Source organism: Monopterus albus, unplaced genomic scaffold (genome assembly GCF_001952655.1).
Source record: "Monopterus albus unplaced genomic scaffold, M_albus_1.0 scaffold25.1, whole genome shotgun sequence".
Taxonomy (NCBI): Eukaryota; Metazoa; Chordata; class Actinopteri; order Synbranchiformes; family Synbranchidae; genus Monopterus; species Monopterus albus.
This window is the reverse complement of record NW_018127905.1, coordinates 2705755-2711997: the sequence shown is the minus strand read 5'-3', so window position 1 is coordinate 2711997 and position 6243 is coordinate 2705755. Positions and strand designations below refer to the sequence as shown.

At 41.1% G+C, this 6243-nt stretch overlaps 1 protein-coding gene across 1 annotated transcript in view; it reads left to right on the top strand.

Annotated features, from left to right (window-relative positions):
- The first annotated feature begins 3283 nt into the window (after window positions 1-3283).
- Window positions 3284-6243, top strand: part of acox3 (acyl-CoA oxidase 3, pristanoyl) — a 33420-nt gene continuing 30460 nt past the window's right edge. The window contains exon 1 of the mRNA XM_020594984.1: window positions 3284-3378. The gene's annotated coding sequence lies outside the window, so the exon portion shown is untranslated. The remainder of the gene's footprint in view (window positions 3379-6243) is intronic.

Sequence of the window (6243 nt, the reverse complement as noted above, 5' to 3'; positions counted from 1 at the left end):
TCGCTAAGCAATTTTTTTTCCCCCGATGGTTTTTTTTTTTTTTTTTTTACTTTTCACTGGCAAACGGAACACGTGACCAATCATGAGACAGCTTGCTGGAAATTTGCAACATGTTTTTTTTACTTTTTTTTTTTTGAACATCACATTTGCTGACAAACAAGGCAGTGAAACCTGTTTACAGAACACACAAGGGACTGAGCAACAAATCATACACAGATCAATATCTGAACAAAACAAACAAATCGAAAGAAGATATATATATATACATATATACATACACTGTATAGCCAGGGGATTGCAGCAAATTGACTGATTACAGATAAGAGACAACAATCAAACAGTGGTCAGGATGATGTGGCTGGGGACTGGTCATCAGAAACAAAAAGGACAACCTGCAGAAAGGTACAGGGGAAACAAAGAGCTCCAGGGCAACCTGCAGAAAGGTACAGGGAGAGAGGACATACTATGGGAGAGAGGAGACACACAGTTAGTGATGCATAATGGTGGCACATAGATGCGAGGAGAGGAGCTCAGAGCATCATTGGGGGGTCTCAGGGTCACCTGATCCAGCCCTAACTACAAGCTTTATCATAAACAAATGTCTTAAGTCTAATATTAAAGGTAAAGAGCCATTTGCCCATAATCCTGTTAACCAACACACACCCATGTAACCAAAAACATAACCTCCTTGGCAGAGGTAATAACCACACAAGAGCAGGAAGCAAGGAACAAAAATCCGCAGTCAAGGTGGACTAGAGTTTTCCATGGGTGGCTGTGGCTCATGAGGTAGGGCAGTTGTCTCCTGACCAGCAAGTTGGTGGTTCGACTCCCGGTCTCCCCGCATTCCTAAGTGTCCCTGAGCAAGACACTGAACCCCGAATTGCTCCTGGTGGCTTGACTAGCGCCGGTGCATGGCAGCTTGTCGTCATCAGTGTGTGAATGTTGTGTGTGAATGGGGTGAATGGTGTATCATCTCTGTAAAGCGCTTTGGCCAGTGCAACACACTGTGAGAAGGCGCTATATAAAATACAGTCCATTTACCATCAGGCCAGTCTTGAGTCTGTACAGGAAGTCACAGAAGGACTTATATTCTGCTGGATGTTAGTAAAATGCCTGTAAAGTGTAATCAAACCAAACCATTCACCTTCTACTCAGGGTCCAAAAAGCTGTTGTTTTAATGACAGTCTTTTATATGACTAACATGCTGATCGACTGTATGTTCATAGCCATGCTATTTCTCAAATATTGTGCCTGAAAATGTATTTGGGCTACATTTCTCATATAAAGCAGTCATATCAGTTTACTGCTGTATTTGAGCTGACCAGGCTTCAGAATCAGAATCAGCTTTATGGCCCAGGTGTGTCAGACACATGAGGAATTTGACTGTGGTAGAGCGGCTCTCAATGTGAGGAAAGGAGATAAAAAAAAAAATAATAATAAGAGTAAAGTACTTATAAATGGAGACCTGTACACATATACATAAAAAAAAATAAAAAAATCCCCCACTTTTGGGCAGTCTTATTCCTTCCTTCAAGCTCAGTTCCTCTACTAGAGGCCTGGGAGCTTGAGGGTCCTGCGCAGTATCTTAGCTGTTCCTAGCACTGCACTCTTCTGGACAGAGATCTCAGATGTCGTTCCTGGGATCTGTTGGACCCACTCTCCCAGTTTGGGGGTCACAGCCCCCAATGTTCCTATTACCACGGGGACCACTTGTGCCTTCACTTTCCACATCTTTTCTAGCTCTTCTTTCAGCCCTTGGTATTTCTCGAGCTTCTCGTGTTCCTTCTTCCTGATGTTGCTATCGCTTGGGATTGCTACATCTATCACTATGGCCTTCTCTTACACAAAAAGATATAGAAACATCACGAGTTAGAGACAGTCCGGCGTCTCCTTCTCATATCTTATGCTCCGCATGAATCGAGCACAAGTCATAACAAAATGAAGAATTCCATGTGTGTGTATGTTGTATGCGTGATGTGTAACTAAAACATTCATTCAGACATAATTCTTACACAAGATTAATACAAAAAATAACTGGTGTCAAGGTACCCTTCTCAGAATCAACATTATCTTCTAACCTTGAAGCAGAGCACACATGAGGAGACTTCTTACATTAATAACAGTCTAACACATTAAAGTCTAATAATTATCTGACTGATTTATTAATTTCTAAAAACTGTATATTAAAAAAAAACATTCCCCACTCACCCCACTTCAGGGCGGTCTTTCCTTCAATCCTCATATGCAGTATATACAGTATATATACACACACAGTCTGGATTCAGCAGATCTATATGTACAATATATATTTACAGGTATTGTACTAAGGGTTAATTTCCAGTCATACTGTTGTGGGTCAAGTGTTCATCAGAGTGACAGCCCGGGGGAAGAAACTGTCCTTATGCCTTGTTGTCCTGATGTTGGATGACCACTTCAGGTCCTGGGAGATAGTGGAGCCCAGGAACTTGCAGGACTTGACTGCTGTCTTGATATGATAGGCTTGATTTGATATGAAAATGAATAAATGCATTCATAGGGATTTTTGATCTGTCTGCCACTGCTTCACCTCTGTACAGATGTTACTGAAAGAATCTTCACATCCCACTTTCCAAAAGCTTTTGTGTCACTTAGTTAATACTTCATGAATTATATAATTTCATATTGTAGAGCAGAATCACAAATTGGCTGCAGTCTATGAGAGCTATATGTACTGTATGCTGGCTCTATTCAGCTGCTCTGATTGATAAAACTCACCATCACATTTATTCTGTTATGAGAATGTCACAATTGCTACAATTATACAAGACATGATACTTTTCTATAAAGCCCCATGTTGTTGATCCAGCATTTAAACCAAGTTATTTGTGGTATTTTTCTCTCTCGATTCTTTTGTTTTGTTCAGCTATTGAGGTTTGTGATTGGTTGCTCGGCTCTTTATGGGTTCTGTAGACAGTTTTACTTACTTGCCTTGTATGTTTGTAAATATGTTCAATAAAAGAAAAAACTTCTATTTCCTGGAGAAGCGTTTTAGAAAGAGTTCCGGTGTTAACCCCAGGCTTTCAGAATAAAACAAACAAAAAAACACTTTAAACGTTTTAAATGATGGCACAGTAAATTAGTATTTCATTTTCACAGCATGAAAGTACAGATAATGAATTATTGTAAAAAAATACTATGCATTATTTATTTAAGCGCTAATCAGCCAGCTAAGTTCTTCATTCAAATACCGTGTGGACACAGCGCTCTTATTTTGAAAGATACGTACTGCTAGCGTGATCAAAAATCCGGGAGGTGACTGACACACAGTCAGTCTTGTATATAGGTCAGTTTGTCACCTGACGACGAAGAAGAGTGACAGCTATTTTAAAAGCGTACAAGGTAAAACGCTTACACACAGACAACTAAACACCATATGCATTAGTGTACAGGAACTTATTCAGCTCATCTATATGCTGCGGTTTGTCATTTCAGTAGCTGACACCACTTGTTTCATATGTCACCTGCTAAACAACAGATTATGTTTGACATATCGTTGCAGTGGGACAAGCAGGGTTTAATAGCAGTCACTTGATCTGGACAGCCTCCAGTGGAAGAGATTGGTGTAGTTTGTGTCATTATATGTGAACCAACATATTCGCAAATGCCCCAGATATAGATTCAGCAGTGAACCTTGTTATCAGTACAGGACTTTGTTCGTCTGTAATGATAGTACCTGAATTGCCAGGGACTTTTCTAGTTATTAGAAAGACCAGAGGCAACAGGTGTGTGTGTGTGTGTGTGTGTGTGTGTTTGTGGTGAGGTATAAGCTATGCAGTGGTCATGGAGGTTTTATCCAGATCAATAATAAATAAAAATAAAACAGATTACTGACTCACATTGTTTGAGTCATAGCCTGTGAGGCTGTACCATTTAGTTTTATCCTAATCACTTTGTTGTAGTTTTCTTCTTTTTCAGTCTATTTTACTTTACTTTTATTCTATTTTAAATAGTATGGCATTCAGTACTAGTTGAGAGAGAGACAGTATTTCAATTTTCTGTATGTCATGCACATATAGTGAATCAACAATAAAAATCTTTGATCTTGATTACTATGTTATGTAAAACATATCTTTACTATTGGTTTGTGAATCAAGAAAATTTTACATGGCGTGGTGAAGGGGTGGCAAGAGGCTTTGGCTGGGTGGCATGAAATTGTGTTATCTGGGGATTTGCACCTATATCATTATATATCACAGACATATGAGGAAATAAATAAACTTATCTTAGTTTAGGGCAAACAGGTCAGTGGACAATGCAGTGAACATAGCACTGCATTACATCCTGCAACACCTCGACTCCCCGGGGACCTATGCACGGGTCCTCTTTGTGGACTTCAGCTCAGCGTTCAACACCATCATCCCGGACATCCTCCACTCCAAACTGACCCAGCTTTGTACTGATGCCAAAGTATGTGAAAATGTTGTGTAAAACGCCATGGGTTGTAGTGTAGTGAGAGAGAGCACACAATGGCACTGTAGTGTCTGACAGCGAACAAATGACCATTAATTAAATGTTAAAGTCAGACAGTTTTTCTTTGAAAAAAACAGTATATCGCACCCTAGAGCCATTCCTAGACCTTACTAGTCATTTTGCTAAAGTTTGCAGATGACACAGTGGTCAAAGGAAAAAAGAGATCAGGTCTCATTGGCCTGAAAATTTCTAAGTGTAGCGGAGGTTAAAAAGTTCAGCATTTTGAAAAAAAATGTACTAATGCCAAAGTATGTGAAAATGATGGGTAAAACGCCATGGGTTGTAGTGTAGTGAGAGAGAGCACACAATGGCACTGTAGTGTCTGACAGCGAAGTGGCCTCGAGAAGCCCCCCCCCCCCCCACACACACACACACTTTACCCTCCCTCACCATACTTGGCAGCACTGTATCAGCAGCAGTTTTTCTGGATGCTTGCAGCATACAAGCATGATCTAGCATGAGATTCAGACAGCAGAGAAGGAAAAAAGAGATTTGCATGTTGTGTTATTAGATCTAGCTGATGCCTTTGGTGCTGTACAACATCGTTTATTTTAAAGTACAAGACTTGGTTAAAAGGCTAGTGAGAGAATATTTTCAGGATATCCAGATATGTTTAACAACAGTTGCCACCCATAAGAGCGTACATGGATGACATGACAACTATCACCGCCACAGTACCATGTACCAAAAGGCTATTGGACAAACTAACTTAAAGTGAGCTAGAATGAAGGTGAAGCAAGATAAATCGAGGAGCATTTCAATAGTAAAAGGTGTGCTGTCTGATAAAAGGTTTTGTATAAATGATGAGCTGATTCCTGTAGTGTTAGAGAAGCCAGTCAAAGGTTTAGGTAGCTGGTATGATGCAGCTCTTAGTGATAAAGAGCAGAGTCAGGGCTCGAGACAGCAGGCAGTTGATGGGATTAGGAGCATAGAGGTGTCAGGCCTCCCAGGCAAACTTAAACTCAAACTGTGGTGCCTGCAGTTTGTTCTTTGGCCAGGATGGTTATGGCCACTGACAATGTATGTTGTACCAATTTCTAAGGTAGAGAAGCTAGAGAGAATGTTTAACATGTACATTAGGAAGTGGCTGGGACAGGATTTAGTCGAGACATATCTGGGAAAGGATACAGGAAAATTTCGGTAGTCATAGTCAATTCTAGAGATGATACAAATACAATACCTCCCAAACAAGGTGTGAAATGTTTGATTGATGGTTCTAAGCCCTGTTCTGAAATTCCACTCTCCCCTTCTTCCTGTACTTTCACACCTTGGGTGTTAGGTTTGGTCATCCTCTGTCATCCTGCTGCCTGCGCTGCAGCTTCCTGGTTCCAGGAGCTTATTTTGTTGAAGTTCCTCTTAACCCAGCCTGGCAGGGTCCAGGTTTACTGTTGTCAATTGGACGTAGCTGGAGCCTACTGAGTCATCACCAGGCTGTTTTATAAGCCGGCTTCCCAGACAGTCATTGTCAGTCTGTTGTTAGTGCTCCATGTCTTATCACTGCAGCTGTCGCAGCAACCTGGAGCTGAACACGCTCAAAACAGTGGAGATGACAGTGGACTTCAGGAACTCCTCCCCTCTAGGCGGCGCTACAGGTCACTGAACGCCATAACAACCAGACACAAGGACAGTTTCTTCCCCCAGGCCATCACTTTGAACACTTAATCCATGCTGTATGACTGAAAACGGCAGCAGCCCCAGTGCAATTTTCGGGTTGCAAAGGAGGGCAGAAGTAGT